Source organism: Lissotriton vulgaris, chromosome 1_1, assembly GCF_964263255.1.
Source record: "Lissotriton vulgaris chromosome 1_1, aLisVul1.2, whole genome shotgun sequence".
In the NCBI taxonomy this organism is placed as follows: domain Eukaryota; kingdom Metazoa; phylum Chordata; class Amphibia; order Caudata; family Salamandridae; genus Lissotriton; species Lissotriton vulgaris.
The window spans coordinates 775,623,104-775,646,991 of record NC_141685.1 but is presented as its reverse complement, the minus strand read 5'-3'; positions in this window follow the sequence as shown (position 1 = coordinate 775,646,991).

Genomic DNA, 23,888 nt, shown 5'->3' with positions numbered 1-23,888 from the left:
TAGTGAGGATTTGACTTTTAATTTGGAAGAGGTGAGAACAGCACTGCTTAAGTGTAGTCGTGCCAAAGCGCCCGGCCCGAATGGGGTCCCCATTGATTTTTTCCTAGAACATCAAGAGTTGTGGGCCCCACTATTAAACATCATATTCAATGAAATTGCCAAGAAGGGGCCACCCCCTTAATGGAAAACAAGCATCATTGTCCCAATATACAAGAAGGGTGACAAATCCAACCCCCGGAATTATCGCCCGATTTCCCTTCTGGACTGCACTGGAAAATTGTTAGGCCGTGTCTTACTGAACAGGTTAGAAGACTGGGCGAGGGAAAAAAACATATTGATGCCAACCAAGTATGGTTTCCAGAAGGGCCGAGGCATGATTTATCAATGCCTAAACCTTAGTTTGACCATTGCAAAGTATACTGTAGCCAAGAGAGGGCACATCTACATGGCTTTTATGGACTTAACGGCAGCCTTTGACTGCGTAAGCCATGTGAAGTTATGGTCTATAATACTGGAGATGGGCATTGACCCTCAGCTGATTAATATAATCCGTGAAATGTATTCACAGGCGACTGCATGCATCCGGTATGGCAGAGAGCCGGAATGCACAAGACCCTTCCAGATTATGAGAGCAGGCAGGCAAGGCTGTGTACTTGCCCCATTCCAAATCTTGTTATACAGAAACGGGGTAGAAGCCACTTTAACAGGATCTACGGTAGACTTCCAAACCTTCCCCCAAGCTTCACTACCGATCCTGGCTTATGCAGACGATGCAGTCCTAATAGCCAGGACAGGAGTCGCTATTCAACACTTAATAAACACCTTTTTGGGGTACATGTCATCACTGGATTTAAAGGTCATTGATTCTGTTAATTATCAATTATCCCCTGTTTAGAGTTTTTATTGGTAACTGGAAAATGAATCATGTGACCTAGATTTGAGATCTTAATAATGTAAATAAAATCATTGCTATCTTTTAAATGCTCACTTTTAATAGCATACTCTATTTGACAGTGTTTATGCCCAGCCCTCTACCACTTATTAACTAAGTGGTAGAGGGCTGGGCAAGGACTGTTGGATGATCAATTAATGCATCTATTATATACTGAAGTTTACTTTGTTACTTTGTTACTTTGTTAGAGCCGTCATGGTTTGCCCCACTAAGTCTAAATTTGCTTTTTAAACTTGTATACTTTTATGATCTACGGCATTCAACTAGATTGAATAAAGTTTATTGAATTGATAATGTGCACTGTTGCATTCTGTATGAAGTATACCCTTAATTTGGTGTGGGTGCTCTAGGTGTAGACGGACACAGTGAGCACTAATACGGTCAATGCTTGCTGTCAGAAGAGCATTTGTGAAAGGCAAAATGCTTATTTGAAGCTACTGGTCTGCCTTTGAATATAGACCAATACTGAGTTGGAAAGGGGAGTAGATTGCTCCCTGCAGGCTTATGCAGTGAAAGAATGCACTAAACGACATGTTGATGCCTTAACTTAACAACCACTCTGCAATCAACATTGGCCAAGCATCACACACACACATTTTACTTACCAGGCACGCCCACCTCCAACTTACCTCTGCTGCACCCTCATCTGCCACCTGGTGCAAAACCTGGGACTTGAACCCTGGTTGTCTGGATGGAGGTCAGGAACTTACCCACTGGAGGACACTGGCTTCCCTCTCTGTAATCTTTCAAATCTTCCCTATATCATGGCCATCCTTTTCATGTGTAATGGAATCCACAGGCAATGACACCAGGGCCTGTATGTTGCTTATAGTTACTACTGCAAGAAAATAAACCACCAAGGAGCTGAACCTCAATGGTAAGTCTTGTGCCTCTGGTGGCACAGGCTGGCACAGAACAAGGGTTGAATCCTGCCAATGCTTTCAAAGTATCCCAATGTGTTAAATGTTCATGCGATGCTTTTATTTTCATTTGCTAAGTTTATTTCTACTTGGAAAAACAGAGGAGAAAAGTGGCCCCTCTTTTTGGCACGTGCTCCCCAAAAAAACACATCTTTTCCCCCTTCCCTCCTTTCAAGGGGAGCCCTTGGCGGCACACACTCCTCTGACTGTGCACCATGTCTAAGTTATGCACAATTACTATGACACTAGATAGCTTTTTTGCTATTGCGTCTGAATCTGTAATGCGGCCCTTGCACTTTGACAAAGAATTAACTCATTTGCAACAAGCCCTGGCCCCATATAAATGAGGAAAGGCTCCCACATGATCACCCTGGTGCATATTATGCTCAGTTGTCACTCATATTACAGAAGGGGCCACACAACTGTCTGTGGCCCCTTCTGTATGCCAAAGCGCCCCAGGGGTGCAAACAGCTGGATCACATGCTCATTGCGCCACCCCTATAAAATGGCTACACAGTTCTTCAGGTCCTAAAAGCCTGGACTATAGCAGCTAGCCACAAATGGACTGAGAAATTTGACAGCTATGTAAGGGCAAATTGTATTTTTTTCATTTTAAGTAGACCTGGGCGAAATGTGAAGTTTTGCCAGCGCAATCTCAGAATTACGCAAAAATTCCTGAAATTACGCCGTTGTGGCACAATGTGTAGTTATTCGTCATTTGTGGTACAAAATGTACTGCAAATGGCACAAGTTGCTGTAATTCGTGGTTAAAATTTACCACGGATGCACAGAAACAAGAGAAGATGTACGGCTGTGTATCACAGTGCTCTTCTTTAAAGGCATCCCTAGTCCAAAAATTGATGCGAGAATGCATTTTTCACTAAAATGCGGTGCGAAATGACGGTTTTATATTTTCCAAAATAAATTACATGTAGTTTTGCCGTAATTTCGCTGTTTATTTTTAAACAGATGTAAAACACATTATTCTGGTCACGTTTTGCGTCTTTTATTTGTTCCCTTCAGACTCCTGATGACAATGTGTGTGAATGGCTGCGGGACATATGACACATACCACGTCTCGTGTGTCTTCGACTAGCCTTCCAGTCACTCTGTGGGAATTTAATTCAGAACGTCTCATGTCCAAAACACTCCCAAATCTGAAACTTCGAAATGGTGCAGGAAGTAATCCTTGGGTGTGGCTGGTGAAACATCAGGAAGAGTCGTGGAAACAGTTATTTTGGCAGCCTCTTCTGACAAAAAAAAAAAACCTTCACTGCCCTGCTGTTCTGTGATTTCGATACATTTACGAGCAATGATGTCGGGCGAACCCAAAACTTTGTCCTGAGACAGATGTGGGTGGAAAATGAAAGCAATGCTTGCAATGTCTCATATTCATGACTGATTTAAAGTGTTTACGTCATGCACTGTACGTTCTGCTCAGTGCTCCTGGGCGCTCCCTGGTGCAGGTGCCAACCAGGCCTACTGCCCTTAAAGGCCAGCTGTGCTACTGTCTTCGCTGATGAGGGTCATAATTCGGCCTCCTCTGTCCTCTCGCCGTGAAGACTAGCTCAGTGGTCAGAGCGGGGCACATTGATCTTGCAGGTCAGCTCAGCTATAGCCCCCCCATGCAGGCCACACGAATGGGCTAGCTCAACTGTCTTCAGGGCTTGAGTCGGGGTACCACGCAGGTGGACGGCGTCCCCCCACTTGCTTTACCGGGGGGACGCCATCCACCCTGCCAAACAGCTGGCCTTCACTCTTTGGCCTCTCTGGGACGAAGAGCTCAGCACCTTTCGTTACGTCACTTCCTGTCATGACGCCACTTCCGGTGACAGCGTCCCCCCCACTTCTTTTTTTACGACTTGTGCCCTGACTGTCTTCCTCTGATACTTGTCCGAGCTAGCTCACTGCCCTCATGAACTAGCCTGGCTATTGCTCTTCCCTGATGCCAGTCAGATTTAATTCTGCTGTCCTGAAAGGCCAACTCAGCTGTCATCCTGCCAGATACTGGGTAGAGCTGGCCCTATTGTCCTCAAAGACTAGCTCACCTCCCTTGGTGCCTGATCCTGCTAAGAGCTAGCGTAATGTTTAAATTGATTAGATGAGCTATTGGTCCCTCCTGAGGCAGGTCAGATCTAAGCCTACTGTCATTATGGGCTAGCTTGAGTGTCATCCCCTCTTAGCAAAGTCAAAGCTAGCTGTTGGACTTGGTATCTTTTGGCGTGTTTCCTCTGTCTTTTTGCTTTCTGACCTCCCGGTTTTGACGCTGCTTTAGTGTCTTTGTGCACTTTCTCACTGCTGTTCAGTGAAAGTGAAAGTGCTCCTGTTGTAAATTGTTGTTGTGAATTGATGATTCCATAATTGGTTATTTAATTTATTAATCAGTCCCTAGTACAGTGCACTGTGTGTGCCCAGGGTCGGTAAATCAAATGTTGCCAGTGGGCTTGCAGCACTGGTTGTGCCACACACCCAAGCAGCTCTTCAAAGGTAACTCAGATCTGCCACCGCAGTATCTGTGGGTAGTCTAGTACTGCCATGTCGACTTGGCAAGTGAACACACTTGCCAGGCCCTAACCTTCCATTCTCTTACATGTGAGTTACTCCTAAGGTAGGCCCAAGGTACCCCTGTGGGAAGGGTGCAGTGTATGTGAAAAGTAGGACATGCCCTGATGTGTGTGGCATGTCCTGATAGTAAAATACTGCCAATTTTGTTTTTCAATATTGAAAGGCTATCTGGCCTATAGGAAAGCATATGAGTTAATTTATAACATCTTATAAATATAACTTCCCATTGGGACCAGATAGGAAAATAAAGTTTAGTATACCTGAACTCAGAATCTAAAGATATATCTTTTAGTAAAGGTAATTTTTATATTCTGTGTTTGAAAATACCACTTTTAGAAAGTAGGTGTTTTTTTGCTTAGCCATCTTGTGTGCCTCTGCTAGGATGTGGATTGACTGTCGGGCTTTGGAGTGACAGGTGCTGGGGAAGTGCAGTAGCTCCAGAGCGTCTGATGGGTCAGGGCTGGGCTGAATTGACCTGGGCTGCATTTAGAGTAGTGGGAGGAGGTTTCCTTGCACCTGAATGGGCCTGGTCTGCCTTCCACAATGCTGTCTCCACCCCCTGCCAAAAAGCTGGGCCAGAGAGGAGAGAACTGGTTTGGACTAAGCAGAGACACTCTCTGCCTGAGAGGACAAAGGAATTTTAGAACTCTTTTGTAACCAAGGAGACTGCCAAGAGGAAGACCTGGAGAAGCTGTGAGGAGGGACTACCACTTTGCTTTGTGCTTTGCTGTGTTGGCCTGCACTGGCTTTTTCTGTCTTAAGCAGTGAACGGACTGGACTGAACTTTCTGCAACTTTTATTTTTTTAGTTTCTCCAAGGGCTTGAGGTAGAGTTTGCCCCTGTGTAAAAAGTCTCAGGAACAGCAAAGACTTTAAGTTCTTCTGCCATTATCACTGGGGACAGTGTGGTTTGCGCTGCAACAGAAGAAAAGCAACCCGATGCCGTCTGCGACGCCACTGCGGACTCCGCACCACAGAGGGCACCGCCGCAACACCGCACCGTAACCCTGGTCTCACTGATGACGCAACCTGATGCCGCTACTGAGCCCCTGCTTGCACTGGGACCTATGGGTACCACACTCTGCACCACCTCACTTCACTCTGTCGCCCTGATATCCCAGTTGCCGCCGCTCCACAATGACATTGACGCGCTGCTTGCACCATGGTTCGGAGGCACCCCTCGTACGTTACATGATGCACCGTCCTCATCCCGCACCGCAGCCTTGGCCTACAGACGATGGCGCCATCGACTCCAGTTCGTCAGACAACGACAGCGCTTCAGCTACGACCCCACCGCTGCTTGCATCATGACCTGCCAGCACCGCGAAGAGTCCTTGCATCACTTTGCACCACTGCCCAGGTCTCACTGACGCCGCTCGACGACCCTCCCCGAACTGCTGCCTGCACCCGACCTGAGGGCACCGCACGCCACACCGCTGCACTTCGCACCGCAGTCCCGACACCTGCTGACGCCGGTGCTCCCGACTTCAACAGCGAGGAGTTCAATCTGCAACGCATTTGACTTCAAGGGCCCGACGACTCCTGCACCGACCTCTGGAACAGACGCCGGTCTTTCGGGGCTCATTGAGAGGTTGCTGACGGCCTACATTTCTGAAGGTACTGTTTTGCTGGTCTTCCCGACACCGTAGCTGTCCCGTGATTTTGCGGTCAGCCAGAACTGTTTGGATTTGTTGTTCACGACCCTTTGATAGCCCCAGTCGGAGCTATCGACTTTAAGGAACTATATTTGAAGTCTATTTTGATTACTGGCGGCTTCTAAGTACTGTATTGTGGATTTTTTTCGTTTTGGTCTTGTTTTGAGTATTTGAAAATATTGGATATTTTTCTAAACTGGTGTGGTGTCCTTTTTGTAGCGCTTTCACTGTATTACTGTTGGTTACGTGGAAATACTTTACACACTGCCTCTAAGAGGCTTAGAGGCCCCGGTGGTTATAACGCGCTATATAAATTAAATAAATAAAATAAAATAAATAAATAAAAATAAGATAAGCCTGACTGCTTATGCCAAGCTACCAAGGGGATGAGCAGGGGTTATTTTAGGAGTGTAACTCCCTTATCCTAACTAGAAGGAAGGGTCCCTACTTGGATTAGGTTCAAACCATTGCCAGCTAGAGACCCCCATTTCTAACACTAGCCTACTTTCCTTACGTTCTATGCTGCACTTCCTGAAGATGGCCAGCTCAGCTGTCATCTTCCCTGATTCATGTCAATGCCAGAACTAGTGCATTTGTGTGTTAGCTCAGGCGTTGTCCTCACTTAAGCGGGTCAGAGCTAAGCCTACTCTCTGGATGTATGATGTTACAATGCATACTTTTACAACGCATACCTTTATAACATATTATTTACAACACAACATCCATTACAACGCACTCCATTACAACGCATGCCATTACAACAATTTTTTAAAAACTACCTTTACAACGCATTCCATTACAATTCATACTACCTTTACAACGCATACCATTACAACGCATACCATTACATTGCATGTATGGTAAGTATTGGATAGTGTAGGGGTAAAAATTTCTATTCTAACTCCAGCAGTAGGGTAAGTGTTAGATAGTGTAGGGGTAAAAATTACTATTCTAACTCTAGGGGGTGCAACAGTAGGGTAAGTGTTGGATAGTGTAAGGTACTATGCGTTGTAATGGTATGCGTTGTAATGGTATGCGTTGTAATGACTACGTTTTAATGACATGAATTGTAATTGTATGCGTTGTAGTGTCTTGCGTGGTAATGGTTGCGTTGTAATGGCATGCGTTGTAAGGGATGTTGCGTTGTAATGACTGCGTTGTAATGGTAGTGCGTTGTAAAAGTTGCGTTGTAAAGGTTGTTTCCCCTACTCTCCTCATGGGTTACTGCGGCTGGCGTCCATCCTGATGCAGGTCCGAGCTATCCCTACTGTGCTCATGAGCTAGCTTGGGTGACATACAGGTTGGAACTGGTATACCATGGAGCTCTACTCTAGCTCACTGCACGGCTGCTAGATTCTTTCTCGATGCATCATCACCTCTCTGACCTTTCTCCCCCAAGTACCAAAATATCAACTGCCTAGTCTCCACTGCTACCCCACATATCACATTCATTCCTTAATTTATGTTTGCATTCATCTATTCGATGATTTGGTTGTTCATCTTTTGTAAGGGCTGGTGGGAACCTTGCCCGATGGAGTAGTGTCTTGAGGTCCTCCATTTCTTCAACAATCTTCGACATCTGTCTTTTCAACAAAACATGAACCTTTGGAGACAAAGACCAAAGGACTAAACAAATTCATAACAATTTTGTATTAGACGGAAAAGAATATGGATGTTATGCTACCAGAACATCACCAGTACTTATATTTGGAGTTCATTATCAGGGCCGGACTTGAGAATCATAAGCAGGTCTGTAACAAATGCTTACACCAGCCCTGTTCTCTTCACCTCTTCGCCTCCACTCACTCTCTCTCTTTCCATTCATCCATTCTCTCTTCGTCTCTCCTCTCTCACTTCTCCTTCTATAATTGCTTTCTCTCTACCGCCCCCTATCTGCCTCTCTTTTTCTCTTTCTGAAAGCCTCCTGTGCTTGCTGCAGTAACCTCTAGGTGCTTGGGAAAGTGGCAGAGGCACCAGGAGCATACCTGGGATTTCACAACTGCTCCCAATGGGCTCCAGCCCTCCGAGGAAATGCCCAGAGGAAGAAGAAAAGGCCTGTCCAACCCTATTCAGTATCATCGGTGGCTCTACTGCCATGGCAGAGGAGAGTCGCCCCACTGCTCCCTGAACAGTGCAAAATAAAAATAAAATGATAATAGCAGAACTTCATTATCATTTTAATTTTAGTCTGGAGCCAGGTTACGGCAAAGCAGGGCTGGGCTCGTGTCAGAGAGAGGAGGAGTGGTTGGTGCACCATAAGTGCACATGACTGTTTCGCCGTCCGACTTGGGCCAGCCAAACTGTCATGCACACTTAGCATGTTCTCCAAATGCTGTATTTCACAGCCTGGGTGGAAAACATGCACAGGCTCCCACTCCCTGTCTGAGTGCCGAACCAGGCCGCTCAGACGAATCACAACGCTACAGTTATGTTGGTGACAACAGCTTCATGATTTGCTATGGAGGTCTATGAGCCTGGGTGCTGCCGGGAGCCAGGGAAAGAGGGAGGATGGAGGAGAGGCAGTGGCTTGCAACCAGCAGGTAAATCTTCTTTTTTATCTTAACACCCTCCCGCCCCCACCCCCTGCCACCATTCACTACCAGCCCCCACTGTTCACTATAGTAAATGTGTACTGTTGGCAATATTTTTGTAGCAATATTATGGCTACAATATTTGTGTTGCATGATTTGTAACATTCAATATTTTGTTAACGTACCAGCACCATACTTCGCCATGAGTTGGTCAACTTTCATCCATATAATCCAGGCCCCACATTTATTCAGAGTATGCATTTCTAGTGCACTAACCACTCCCTTTCTGTTTCGACATAGTGGTGTTTTAGCAGTATTAGTGCAAAATGCAATAGTAAAAGAGAGCACTAGTAGTGCATGCCACTAAATGATCTATTTCTGTCTTTGCAAGACGAACATAAGCAAATATTTACCAAGATTTGCTGAACGCTACACTGCAGTGAAAACAGTCAAAAACCTTGCACAACACTAGCTACACTAACAAATAAATCATGTGTAGTGCACCTGCGATGTCATTGGGCACGATCATGACAAAAATGCCTTGTTGGCATAACGATGAATGGAATTTTGTGCTCCTCTGTTGATTTCAATTTCATTTTTGTAAATATTGTTGTGAAACGTATTTTAATGATTTTGCTGTATTTTATTATCACTATGTAATTAAATAATCTCATTTTGTACTGAGTAAAAGAATTTTGTATATATGTGTGTGTGTAACCCCTGAAAGGGTTGTCCTTGCAAATCATACCAACTGGTACATTTTCAAACCACTAAATGGTCGCCCTTGGGGTATATTTATGCCTAAATTAATTGGCAACAGGCTGTCTGCACCATATTTACAAGATACATTGTATTCCTGTCCTTTCAGCCTGCGTCGGTACACAATTTGGTGCCTAGCACCAATGCAGGCACCCTTGAAACATGGTACAAGAGTGTCTGCGCTGCTTGCAGGATTGTTTTGTGCAGGAAGGAACACCTTCCTGCACAAAAACAATAAATGGAGTCATTTTCCTCGTTCTGTTTGTACTGTAGAATGCAGCACACAAGGACAGAGGAAAAAACGAGGAGAAATGAAAACATTTCTCCTTGTTATGCCTGGTCTGTGGAGAGACCTAAGATTTAGGCTCTGCCCCAGGTTTACGTGATTTTGTAAATGTGGGCCAGCACCAACATCCATGGGTGCTGCGGGGGAACACCCACTGTAACGCCCAAGAAATACCTCTTTGACGCAGAGTAAGGCAAAGCAGCACTTTGCGCTGCCTTGCCTGACTCCATATCTGTGAGGCCATACAAAGCCATGCAGGGTACCAGCCACCATACATCAGCCGCACCCTCGCTGAGTACCTTGCATTGGCTTCCAATAAGGGAGCGGGTTCACTTCAAAACCCTTTGTCTGGTCCATAAAACTTTTTATGGGAAGGGCTCTCCCATCCTAAATGACATGATCAGGCCATATAAACCACCCAGGAATCTTTGCTCAAACCAGCAAAACCTTCTAATAATTCCCAGGATCAATAGGGCCCGCACAGGGGGCCGCCTCTTTTCGCAAAATGCGGCTAAGTTATGGAATGCTCTCCCCCACCTCTCCATCAAGAGCCTAACTTACTCGCATTTCGCAAAAAGTTAAAAACTGTACTGTTCCCCAAGATCTAGATGAGTTAGGCTTCTGCACCTTCTGATATCTATTTCCCTCTGGTTAGTACTAAGCGCTGGGATGCTTCCGAGTAGCCATGAGCTATAGAAGAACCTTTTACAATTACAATTACAATTACAATAGATATGATTGAGAGTCCTACGCCACCAGAGCGCAAAAAAAAGTGATGCTAGAGCGGCGCAGGAAATAGTAAATAAGCCCGTTGTTTTTTGTAATACGTGGAAAATACTACTGTAGTACTACTTTTAGGTATTACAAAATGAATAGACCCTTTTGTCTCCATCACCCCAATCCCCCCCTTTAATATTTGTATCTACCTCCATGTTACTATATTAAGCACGGCTGTGTAGACCGGCCCAAAAATAATCAAAGGCAGCCTGCGATCAAAATATTTTGAAGATCAAGTACATTTTAGACAGGGAAAACGTAGACATTATTCAACTTCGGGAGTGTTTTAGAATTGAAGGTCCCTCGCCATGCGTGAAATGACCGGATTGAGCGATGGCTTGTTGTCTCAGTTGCAGATGATGTCACTGGCGCAGCGATGGCTGCCCAAACAAATCGTGTCCCCTTCCCTTCCACAGATGTCCGCGCACCACATGACTTAGTGAGCGGAAAGTAATGGTGATCCGAGCCCCTAATAATGAGGTAATGTCTCCAAGTAAATGTTGACACACTACCTTCTCGCACAGCTACTTGATGAGTCGGAAGAGCGTGTATGTAGCAGGGCCTCCAATGGCTTTATTTATCTGCTTATTAGCTCTGGACGAGTCACAGACACGAAGCTGAAGTTATCATAATAAATAATAAAGCTCATTTTCCCTCTGTCACCCTCTGCCTGTTTCTCTGTCCTCTCTTTCTCCCGCGCTGCCTCTTTCTATATTACTTCTTTCTTTTATCGCCTCTTTTTTCTCTCTCCTTCCTCGTTCCTTCTCTCCCCGCTTCTCTCTCTCCCTCTTTTTATATTCCTCTCCGTCCCCCTGTCCCATTCAACTTTTCTGTCTTTTTCTCTCTCTCCCCCTTTGTCTCCGCTTCTGTCTCTTTCTCTCTACTACACTTTTTCAATGTTTACCTTCTCTTTCTCTCGTGCTGCCTACTTCTCGTTCTCTTTCTCTCTGTTACAGTCTCAATTTTCTCTCCCTGCATGTTCCTCCCGGCTCTCTCCCTGTCACTTTCTATTCCTCTCTACCTCTCTCTCTTTCCGTTTCTTTTTGTCACTATCCTTCTCTCTCTTGAGCTCCATCTTTCTGAAGTTCTATTTCCCTCTCTTGCTTTCTAGGGTTTTTACTCCCTCTTTCTCCTTTCCTGTGATTTTCTTTCTTGCTCTGCCTCTCTCTCTTTCCGCGTTCTCCCTCTGCCTTTCTTATTCTCTTTCTCCCTCTCCTTTACCTTCTTTAATCTTTGCTGTCTCTGCCCCTCCTTCCCCTCGTCTCTCTCTGCTTCCTTGTCTTTTCCTTTCTCTTAGCCACTGTCATTTTCCTTAGTGCTCACTCTTTCCCTTTTCTTTCTGACTCTATCTCCTTCCCTCTCTTGCTTTCTCTCTTTCTACGTTACTCCCTATCTCCCTTCTTTGCATAGTCTCTCCTCTCTCTCTCTCTCTTTCCGTCTCTCTTTCGCTCTCTCTTTCCCTCTCTCCCATCTCCTGTCTCTCTCTCGCTCTCTCTTTCCCTCTCTCCCCTTCTGCCATCAGTAAGACATCTAAGCCCCAGCTCCATGTTGGCAGTATTATCAGTTTTAAAGGCCCTAACACATCACATTTTTTCAGAGAGTCAAATAATTTTACAATTGTTTTTCTTTTTTTTATATTTCTTTTTATTAAGACAAGGCATCAACAATAAAGGCATAGTACAGAGGAGACACTTTCCCACATAACATTACAGCTTACAGGAGAAGGTGGGGGGAGGGGAACAGGGAGCAGAGTATACATGTATTAAGAAATCACAGGGGAGTATCAGAGATAGTCTACAGGTGGTACACAAATCTCTCCCCTGTATCTGTTCCACAACCCCCACACTGATACCCACTTACGAGGTCGGCCCCTTGCCAAATAAACAGTCTTTTCACGAAACATACACCAATCCATATTCTCTTTCCATCCTTCGGGGGTGGGCGGCCGCTCGGATCCCCACTGTTGAGCTATATTCCTTTTTGCTATCATAGCACCCAGTGTCGCCCACCTAGTTTGCGCTGAGTTAAGATCTGTAAGCTCCCAAATATTAAGGAGGCATCTCCTCGCCTCTGGCAGCACGGTCACCCCCAGGACCTCTCGCATAGTATCATGTATCTTACTCCAATACTCGACTATATACTGACATTCCCAGAGGATATGGAGGAACGTACCCACCAGACCACACCCTCGTCTGCACAAACCAGTTTCAGATAGCCCCATCCGAACTAGATGAGGCCCTGTGACATATACCCTGTGTAGTATTTTTAACTGAACAAGCCTCAATCGTGCTGGGAGCGCAACTTCTTTTGGAGAGGACACAGCCGATTGCCAGTCCTCGTCATCTAATTCAATGCCATCTCGCGTCCATTTGTCCCTCAGTTCTACAAGGAGATCTGCTCTATGATTGATCAACTTCTTATAGATTCGGGAAATAGTCCTTTCAGGCAAATGGCCATCTAAAATTCTATCTTATAGGGGCGAGGCATTGGGAAGGTCTGCCTCTGCCGGCAGAGCCGATTTCTTTTTTTTTTTTTTGTTTTTTGTTTTTTTTTCTTGCAAGGAAATATAGCAGTGCATAAAAAACAAAAATCCAGCTTGGATACATACAACATACAAGACTTAAAAATTCAAACATAGTGATTAGATCCAATCAGCAATTGGTGCCCAAATTTTCTCCCCCAAAGCTCTTCTTTTGGTCCCTTTTAACTTATAGATGGCAAACTCAGTATTATACATAAACAATAGTTTTTCATGCCAGGTAAAAAATGAAGGAGGGTCTGAGTTAATCCACTCCCTAGTAATACACGCTCTAACTACCGCCATACAAATAAATAAGAAGTAGGTTACTGGCTTTGGTCTGGAGGTAGTGAGCTCCATACCCAGTAACACCATCTCGGTAGTTAGCGTGATATCGCAGTTAAGAACAACAGCAAGAAAACTTTCAATTTGTTGAAAAAAACCCTAAGTTTAGGGCAAAGAAAAAACATATGCAAATCATCAGCTGCATATAACCCACAACGACTACAATTCGTTCCAATGGTCGTACTCCACTTAACAACCTTACTTGGAGTGTAATAGAGGTCATGTATGCACATAAAATGCTGAGATTTCATCATCCCTGTAATCAAACATTCTGAAGCACACTTAACGGAAGACAAAACATCAATACCAGGAATACCTAATTTATTAGCCCATTTCGACTGGCACTGTTCCATATCGTCCCCACATTCTTGAATCAAGGTTAAATAAAGAGAACCTATAGGGACTTTTTTCTGCAAAAGTTCCAGTAAATAAATTCTTGTCATTGTAGCTAAAGTAGTAAATGGATAACTCTGTAAAAAACTACGGATCTGCAGAAATTTAAAAAAGTCATTTCTTGCCAAAGAGAATTTATTCTCTAGTTCCTGGAATGAAGCAATTTGACCGTTAATAAATAAATCGCCCAAACATCGTAGTCCTTTCTGTTCCCACCTATAAATCGTTAAATCACAGAAGATAGCTGGCAGAAGACCAGGCGAAACTAAGGGGGTATAAGAATTTAGTTTGGATAAGCCCAAATGCTTCCGTACTTTTTGCCAAGCTCCAAAAGCTGCCTTCAACGTCTTATACTTTGTTTTTTTATGATAGCTTGGCTCAACAACCTTGAGGAAACTACCTTTCACTTTCTCACCCATAATCATTTCAAATATAGTTGGAGTTTGACAAGCAGGTATATTTACTCTATCTCCCTTTATGAGAGCTCTAATAAATTGGAGTGTTGTCGCTAAGTAATAAAATAGAAAGTAAGGGACATTCCATCCCCCACACTCATTACTCAGTATCATTTTTTAAGGGCTTTACGGTGGCGTTTGTAGCCCCACAAAAACTTGGAAGTAGTCCTTTCTAAGTTTTTAAAACAGACAGGATGGAATTCCAGCGGTATAGTGCGGTACATATACAGCACTTTTGGTAGAATCAACATTTTTAAAATGTTAAGTCTACCATACAATGATAGATGTAAATGATCTAAACGCTGTAACATAATGTTAATTTGGGCTATCACGGGGGTTATGTTAAGTTCCGGTATTTTCTCTATGGGCAATGCTATCTTAATTCTCAAGTATGTGATCTCTGAGATGGTAGAAATATTCGAGGGTGGATTATCCCCAGAACAAAGGATCTGCGTTTTCTCCAGATTAAGTTTATAACCGGAGAATGATCCAAATTGTTTAGCAAGCTCATTGATTGCCGGAAGAGCAGTCTGGACATCAGTGGAGGTTATCACAATGAGTTCATCAATGTGAGGGAAGAGGAATAGCTGTCCTATCTGTTCCCCAGAACTAGGTAGAATTTATCAGAAGTGGATAGGACACTTGTAACCACTTATACCAAGAGAAGTATTGAAAAACCCTCATAAACGTTGTGTATAACGAGAAGCGGTATATCTTATTCTCCGCCCCACACAGACGTTATGGCAACAATCATTGGGTTTAACAATTTGTATCTTGCCAGCCTCACCCGAGGCGATCTCTGGTTTTTCGTGGTAGTCTCCAGAGAATTCCGAGTCACCCCACTGAAAGTGCACAAAATGGATAAAATAGTTTCCAGACGATTTGGGTACTTTTTATTAGTATCGCTGGACTACTAAGTTATAAAGGTCGTCCAGGAGGCAAAGTCAGCACAAGACGCGGAACACGCTTCCGTTGCGGCCTGGGACAATTGTCCATACCTCCTGAGGGAACCTTATACAATCACCCTTAAGGTTCATTCAAAGTTCACCCAACTTAGAGGTGACTCCATAGAACCTCAAAAGGGTAAGACTATTAAGTTTAAAAAACTACCCTTCTACATCACAAATAGTGACATGTAGTTTTATCTGTGTTAAGTGTTGTATTTGTCCTGACGAATGCTCTTAGACCCACGGGCCAAGAGAGCAGAAACATGTCGACATTCTTTCAGTCCCATTAATATATGCTATGGATTCCTAAACTTCCTGTGAGCATACCGACCTTTTTAACTTAGTAGTCCAGCGATACTAATAAAGAGTACCCAAATCGTCTGGAAACTATTTTATCCATTTTGTGCACTTTCAGTGGGGTGACTCGGAATTCTCTGGAGACTGCCACGAAAAAGAGGTGAAAACAACAAGGACCCCCTGGGTAGTTATAGTATATAGACTCCTAGGGCAGGGTAACAACTGGTGTGAAAAAAATCCTAGGACATCTAAGAGGACAGTGTGAACAATCAAGTTAGATCAGTGGTCAAGAAGGAATAATCGAAAGATTAACAATGTTTATATAAAATATATATTTTTAATCAGTATTCTTAAAAATCATATTGTGTATGACCAAGAGGTCAAACCATATGATAAGGGTAAAAGATGCTTCAATTACATACAGTTTTATTAAACATATAACATGAAACTCATATTCAATACAATGAAATTTATACACAAAAATACACGTAGTAAGTCAAATAATAAAAAAGAGCATAAAAACTCGACGCGCGTTTCGGCAGTGAACCGCCTTCTTCAGGAGACACAGAATAAGTCAACATTGGACGCTCTATCCATGCAGTAACAATGATGGAAGGTGAAATCCTCTGCAATTTTTGGTAAGACTAGTATGGATTAAAGATGGAAGTAGTCCTGATCTCCACGGTAATATTCTATAAGTAGAGAATGGTGCTAGGGATAAGCGATGTCTTGGACAGGGGCAGCAAACTCATTCCTGTTCCAGATGTTGCTTTATCTAACTTCCAAGCACACTCTCATGGCTGAGTATTTCCAGATGGAGCAGGCAATGTATATAGCGCAGAGGTAAATTGTTCTAAAAACGTTGATAGCAGTATTGCTTTGAAATATAAGCGATGTAAATGGTATCAATCTCGGTGCATATCGCCAGGTATTTGATGACTTGAAGGAAAGGTAAAAGACGTCTCTTGAATGAGTAGACGATATACGGACAGCAGGGTGGTGCTGCTCCGACGCTCGTGGTGTGGGGACCCGACCTGGAGGTCATCAAATACCTGGCGATATGCACCGAGATTGATACCATTACATACAGCAAGTTGCTGGGCAAACTTTAAAGCAAATCCTTGATGGATCTTGAATTTATGAGCCAGCAGCTCCTTAATAATGGTATCTGTAGCTAGTCCCTTGTTACAAGCCTGCATGAGCTGAATCTCTAACAGTCTCAGATTATTCATCTCTACTTCCTCTTTCTTTTGAATCTCCCTCTGTTTTCTTATTGAATAGCTCAAGGTTTCTTCTCGAACCCCACACTTAAATGTGTCCCAAACTACCTCTGACGATACGGATCCCTTATTATTGGCAAAAAACTCAGGAATCCAGGTATTCATGTGCCCAACGTAGGATAAATTGAACAGGAGCTTGCGATCAAAAGACCACGACCGGGGGCTGAATAAAATAATAAAATGAAAACTGAGAGTGATAGGATTATGATCCGATATAATTTTTGGTGACACCCTATATTCCATTTGAGCAAGTTCATTAAATAAAGTCCTAGCAACAAAAAAATAAACCTAAAGTGTCTTTGATGAGGGGCAGAAAAAAAGTGCAGCCAAAAGTTCCCCCCCTTCTTTCATACCCCACATCTATCAATCGAAATTCTTGAACAATCCCCTTAACTGCCTTAAATACATTCCTTTTTCTCCCTGCATATGGAATATTTCCGCAAATGTCAAATGTTTCATCCAAATGCAAGGTAAAGTCCCCACATAATATTAACCAAGGTGGCCATAGAGCTAACTCCACACTTAATTGATGCAAGACTGTGGGGTCATCAACAGTAGAAGCATAAACCGAGCAGATAGTAATAGTCTATCCCCCAAGTTTGAGTTCAGCAATAACCCATCGTCCCAATGGGTCTTCTTTAATTCTTTTAACTTCGCCCAACCCAAACCTCTTTAAAATGGCCACCCCCCCTTATCATACAGCTTTGACAAGAACACCCCACAACCTCCAATCCAAGATCCTTAAGCCATCCTCTGTTTGTCCAAGAAACATGGGTCTCCTGTATACAGATTAAATCTGCCCGCATAGATTTAAACATTTGAGCCGTTATACCCCTTTTTTTTATTGTTTAAGCCACAAACATTAATGGAGCAAATTGAAAATTTAACCATTTTCTTGTATTAGTACAATTCTGCAATTAAGCTTGCAATAGCAAAAAATTTCAAAATTTGGCACCAGCCACACAAAGATCCTAAACACCTAAACTAAGCATCCTTCAGCTATACTTCCTTGCACCCAACATAGCACCCTCTCCCACCCACACCCCCCCAGTCTGCCCCGCCCAACCCACCCTCCTCCCAGAACCCCACCACTGGAAGCTTAAGGGCAAATGCCCTCATTGATGGAAAGTGAGTATAAGCTATGTGATTCTACCCGAGCCAACCAGACCCATATAGTGCCTTACCCCCAGTAATCCTTAAAAAAAAAAAGGGCGAACCACGAAAGCATGAGGAAAGTGTATGATCCTTATCCCGTCTCTGCTACATTGCATCTAAGAATTGCTGTGCTTTAACCTCAGACACAAAAAAATAGTTTTCCCCTTATACACAACCTTGAGTTTTGCAGGGTTTAGTAAAAATACTTTCCCCCCCTTAGACTGAATTGGTGCCATTAGCTTTTTAAGCCTCCAGCGTTTCTGCACTGTTGCCGAGCAGAAATTGGGCCGTACAAAGAACTCATGCCCCAAGCCCTTTCTAGTCTTTAAGGTCTAGCCAAGTCATACAAAATCTCACAAAGCAAATAGTTTTGTAGGCATATGAGAATAGCTCTTGAGTTCTTATTTCCCGCCCCCCCATCGTGTTTTTGTTTAAAAGGAAAGCAATGAGCTCTTATAATTTCTTTATCCCAGACCCATCCTTTGAGATCTGGAAAAGCGTCCGAGAACAACTCCACAACAAAACGACGAGTGTCTCTTCCCTCTGATTGTTCAGCTATCCCCAATATGCGCAAATTATTGCGCCGTGCGCGATTCTCCAGGTCGGTCAATTTACAGTCAATGTCTTGTTTAGTATTCTCCAAGTCCTTAATTGACGTTTTCTGTGTGGAGAGTTCATCTTCCACGGCAGAGATCCAAACTTCAGTCTCCTGTACTCTTGAATTAGTTTCATTGCTGGACTTAGCTAAGCGGCGAACGACGTTCTGCAGTTTACGAACAGCTCCATGGGTGCGGAGCCCCTCTGCCTTGGTCTCCTCTCTATGAGCCATGATTAATCTATACATAGAGGTTTGCAAGTTATAGATAGATTTTAGTGTAATTTCCTCATCTCCCTCCAAAAGTTCTGGGAGTTCAGCCTGGGTTTCAGATGCCGATCCAGCCCCTTCCCACTGCGGTTGGTCTATCACACCTAAATTATTACCCGCAAGGGGGTTCTGTACCTCCGCAACCCTACAAACTGTGTTAGGAGCTCCTTTATTCACCAGGAAATCGGAACCAAGAAGTTCTTCCTCGGAAGTTTGATTACAGTCATCGGCCCAATCTTTTGAAAGCGAGTGGCCTTCATTAATCAACTCCTCACCAAACTCCCCATCAGATCCTACCGAAACATCGGACATGGAGTAAAACTGACCCCCCGATTCAATAGATTCTGCATCATTTGTAGATAGGTCGTTGACCCGGGGCGACACTCTGACCTCCCCCACCGCTTGACAAAGTTCAACTAAGTCATCATCACTGCCTTTTTCGAGGGGGGGGGCCTCCATCTCCAGCTGTGAGCAAAATTAAATTTGTAGGGGTCTGTAATAAGAAATTTGCACCCTGGTTTTTAGGTACAGCACCAGACCGGTCAGCAGCAGCTCCTTGCACACTTCCTTGAATGCGACCTCCAGGTGTCTGAGTAATGTTCTTGGATGAGGCAGTTATGTTCTTCTTTTTAAATAAATCAGCTATTACTGGCTCCTTAATGACCTCATTCTGCTGACGAGCTCGAGTCTCAGGGATAGCTATATTGAGCGAAATAAGCTCTGTCGCTGGCGTTGCTGCAGTATTTTCCACAGTGTTAGACGTCGTATTAGCAGCATTGGCTGAGTTAGTAACAGCTTTTTTTGTCCCTCTGTCTTTAGGCGCCATAGTTGTCACTTAAGCAGTAAGCAATTACACAGCTAAGTAAATTGGTAGCTGGCAGGCAGGTAACTATATTGAATGCCCTTATACTGATGCCACTGACCAGAGTATGTTAGCTATTTAAATCGTAGTGGTACTAGGTAGTAATCAATCCCAATAACAGTCAAATTCACAGTAGCAGCTGTTTCGTAAGCTTTGAGGTTTTGAAGTTTCTTGCAAACTACTTACTGCTACTGATGGTGTGTTAATATATAGCAGTGCCGGAAAACAGTCAATCAAAATAACGGTCAGATTCGCAGTAGTGGCAAATTTCTTTGAGGCTCCTTGCAAACTACTTACTGCTATTAAGAATGTCCTGGACAATCGTGCCTTCAATGAAGAAGGAGGGAGCAAGCCTGCTCGACTTGTGCGGACGGCTGGGTGTTTGTAACAATGTATCCACTTTGTCTCACGTCTACGTCATACACCTCTCACAGCTGCTCCGTTACCGCTCCAACCTCTGCCGGGATGAAGGCTTTCCGCGTCCCCGCTACAGCCTTGCAGCTCTCCGAACCAAACGCCAGCAATCCAGCGTCTTCCGCCCTTTGCACGCCTCCGTTCTCCCCGCTTTCCGCTACAGACTGAGGCTCTCTGCAACTCTTGCCGACTCTCCGCAGCTCTGGATACAGCTGAGTTGACCAGGGAAAGCACGCCGTCCCTGAAGCACGGCACCAAACAGGACCAAACAGCCCCAAACAAAATGTCACAGGAACGAGACGGCAACGAAGAGAGAAGATTCCCACTCAGAAAGGGCTAACACAAAACAGCAGCATCAAACAGCGAGCCGGTCGGACCTCAGGTAGGATGCCACACAGCTCCTCACTCGGCTGCAGTAGCAGCCACCATCTTGCTTCTCCCCTAGGCAGAGCCGATTTCAACGCATGTTTGACTTGCGCATAGCGAAAATACTCAGTTCTCCTCAACTCAAATTCAGTTTGCAGTTCCTAAAATGTTTTAATCCTCCCCTTGACCCAAATGTCGCCAATGATTGATATCCCGATCAAATCCCACTTGTCGAAACCTCTTGTGTTCCAAAGCTTGCCCAACCTTTCCGAGTCATACAGTGGTGTGGCCAGGGTCAATCGGTCCCTCCATCCCAGGGAGTTAGTGGCGTCATGCCAGATCTGCACTGCATGTTTGGTCGGCCCTGTCAAACACCCCCGCTAACTTAGCATATAATGCCCTATTATAATTGCCACCAGGGAGAAGCCACTTATCTATTGTGTATCGAGGATCCAAGACGGGCCCATAAGTACCCTGATTAATGGCAGCCAGCTGAGAGGCCCAGTAGTGTTGCTTGATATCAGGGAGGGCAACACCGCCGTCATACCATGGGAGCGTCAATTTAGCTAAAGCAATACGGGGTCTACCCTCCCATAACAGACTAAGCTGCAACCCTTCCACCTCCCGAAAATAACTAGCCGGCACCATATCTAACGTATTCTGGAGGGTGTAAAGAAAACGAGGCAGAGACATCATTTTAAAAAGGGTTGCGCACCCCAGTAGGGAAAGAGGAAGCTTCTTCCAATTGGCTGTGTCACTCCTTAATCTGACCAGAGGGGGAAGGAGATTCCTCGCATAACAAACTGTAGGGTCTAATGAAATGAAAATCCCCAGATACTTAAACCCGTCTGTAGCGATCTGAATTGGACAATTCCGCGGGGGAATCGGAGTTTCCCCACTAAGAACGAATAAAAGAGATTTCCCCCTGTTTATACACAGCCCAGCTACTGTAGGAGGCCAACACATCACAAACAACAATGAGGGACTTTCTAGGCGAGGTCAAATACAGTAAAATGTCATCAGCATACAGAGAGATCCGGTCCTCCCACTGCAGGGACCATCGAATACCCCGAATAGAGGTTTCCCAATGGATCCAGGCTGCTAAAGGTTCAAGGGCTAGTGAAAACAGAAGGGGAGAGAGGGGACAGGTCTGTCGAGTGCCCCGCCCAAGACAAAAATTGCACAGAGACCCGGTTATTCACCACAACCTGAGCGAGAGGTTCAGTATATAACAGACGGACCCAACGGATGAAATCCGGTCCAAAGCCGAATTTAGCCAGGACCGCCCACAAATACCGCCATTCTACAGTGTCAAAGGCCATAGTTGCATCAAGCGAAGCTATTATGGCCAGCTCCTTCAGGGTATGAGCCCTTGCTATCACCCCATGTAATCTGCGCACGTTTAGGGCCGTGTTTCTATGAGGAATAAAGCCTGATTGATCAGGATGTATCAGCCGGCTGATCACCTTAACCAGTCTATCAGAAAGAAGCTGAGCAAGTATCTTGGGCTCCGCATTCAATAACGAAATAGGCCTATATGAAGCACAGTTCGATTTTGACTTACCCTCCTTATGAATAACCACAATAGAGGCCATTCTCTGATCATAGGGTAGTATCCCCTTCTCCCGGGCCTCCACAAACATACCTCACAGGTAGGGAGCAATCTTATCAGGTCGAAGCTTATATAGTTCAATTGGGAGCCCGTTAGCACCCAGTGCCTTCCCCGCATTCAAAGAACACACCGCCAAGGCCACCTCGTCTGTGGTGAGGGTGCTGTCCATGAAATCACGATCCTCCTTGGTCAAGCAAGGAAGTTGTAAATCTCGTAGCAGCAAGCGGGAGTAAGCATGGGTGTAAAAACCGTTCCGCTCGCGGAATTTGCGTATTTTCGGCAAATTCGCAATCCGCGAACTCTCGCGAATTTGCCGAAAATTCGCAAATTCGCACGCAGCGGATTTTTTTGCTTGGTGATACAATATTGCGGCGTTCACTTACCGTCATTCAGCGTTTGCAGAGTTGTTTTTCTCCATATTTTTTGCGTGTGCTGCGCCAATTTGGATCTTGCTGCGGGATCCCGCGGGAGTTTGGCGACCGCGATTACGTCATCGCGGCTTGCCACCTTGCACAATCTCGAACTCGTGAAATTGAAAAATTTGCAATTCTGCACAAGAAATCCACCAGCAAGCAGCATAAACCTTCTGAAAATGATGATTTTTATCAGAATAACTCCTCAGGTTGACATTTGCCTGCACTTTTTTTTGCAAGGAGTCCATTTGGGGGGGGGGGGGAGGAAGGAAGTGCCTCACAGTCTCCAACTTCCTGTTCCTGTCCAGCAGGCTCCTCCCAGTTCTTTCTTCATGTGCTGGTCACTTTCATGTGGATCTTGACCTGGAAGGATTACTTTTTGTGGATGCTGCTGGATATTTGGATTTGAGGCCTTTTTGACTTTCTTTGGATCACTTTTGGATTAGAAATTTCACAAGTAAGTTTGTTTGGGGCATTACAGTTGCTGCAACTACAATTTTGGAATTTTTGATTTTTGGGCTGTTGTTGAGGCCTTTTGCCCAGGGGTACTCAGTGGTGGATGGACTGAGTCTTTCTGTGGGGTCTCTTTAATGTAAACATCATGGATGGCATGGGATTGTGCTGATTTTTGTGTGTTTGTCGATTTTTTAGGGTGTTGATGGGGACTGGCCATGTGGGTGGGGGCCATTTTGAGTGCTGGTGCAGGCAGGCCCTGGCCATGTGCTGGGGGGGCAAGGGGCCATTTTGAAGGCAGGCAGTGTTCTCAGGCCTGCACCCATTTTGCCTAGCTTTCATCCATTATGCCCATGGGTAGTGAGTGGTGCATGGGCCTAGTCTTTCTGTGGGGTGTCTTGAATTTAAACAGCATTGAGGGCATGGATGGCATGGGATTGTGCTGATTTTTGTGTGTTTTTCAATTTTTTGGGCTGCTGTTGGGGCCTTTTACCCAGGGGTAGTGAGTGGTGCATGGACTGAGTCTTTCTGTGGGGTCTCTTTAATGTAAACATCATGGAGGGCATGGATGGCATGGGATTGTGCTGATTTTTGTGTGTTTTTCGATTTTTTGGGGTGTTGATGGGGACTGGCCATGTGGGTGGGGGCCATTTTGAGTGCTGGTACAGGCAGGCCCTGGCCATGTGCTGGGGGGCAAGGGGCCATTTTGAAGGCAGGCAGTGTTCTCAGGCCTGCATCCATTTTGCCTAGCTTTCATCCATTATGCCCAGGGGTAGTGAGTGGTGCATGGGCCTAGTCTTTCTGTGGGGTGTCTTGAATTTAAACATCATTGAGGGGATGGATGGCATGGGATTGTGCTGATTTTTGTGTGTTTTTCGATTTTTTGGCTGCTGTTGGGGCCTTTTGCACCGGGGTAGTGAGTGGTGCATGGACTGAGTCTTTCTGTGGGGTCTCTTTAATGTAAACATCATGGAGGGCATGGATGGCATGGGATTGTGCTGATTTTTGTGTGTTTTTCGATTTTTTGGGGTGTTGATGGGGACTGGCCATGTGGGTGGGGGCCATTTTG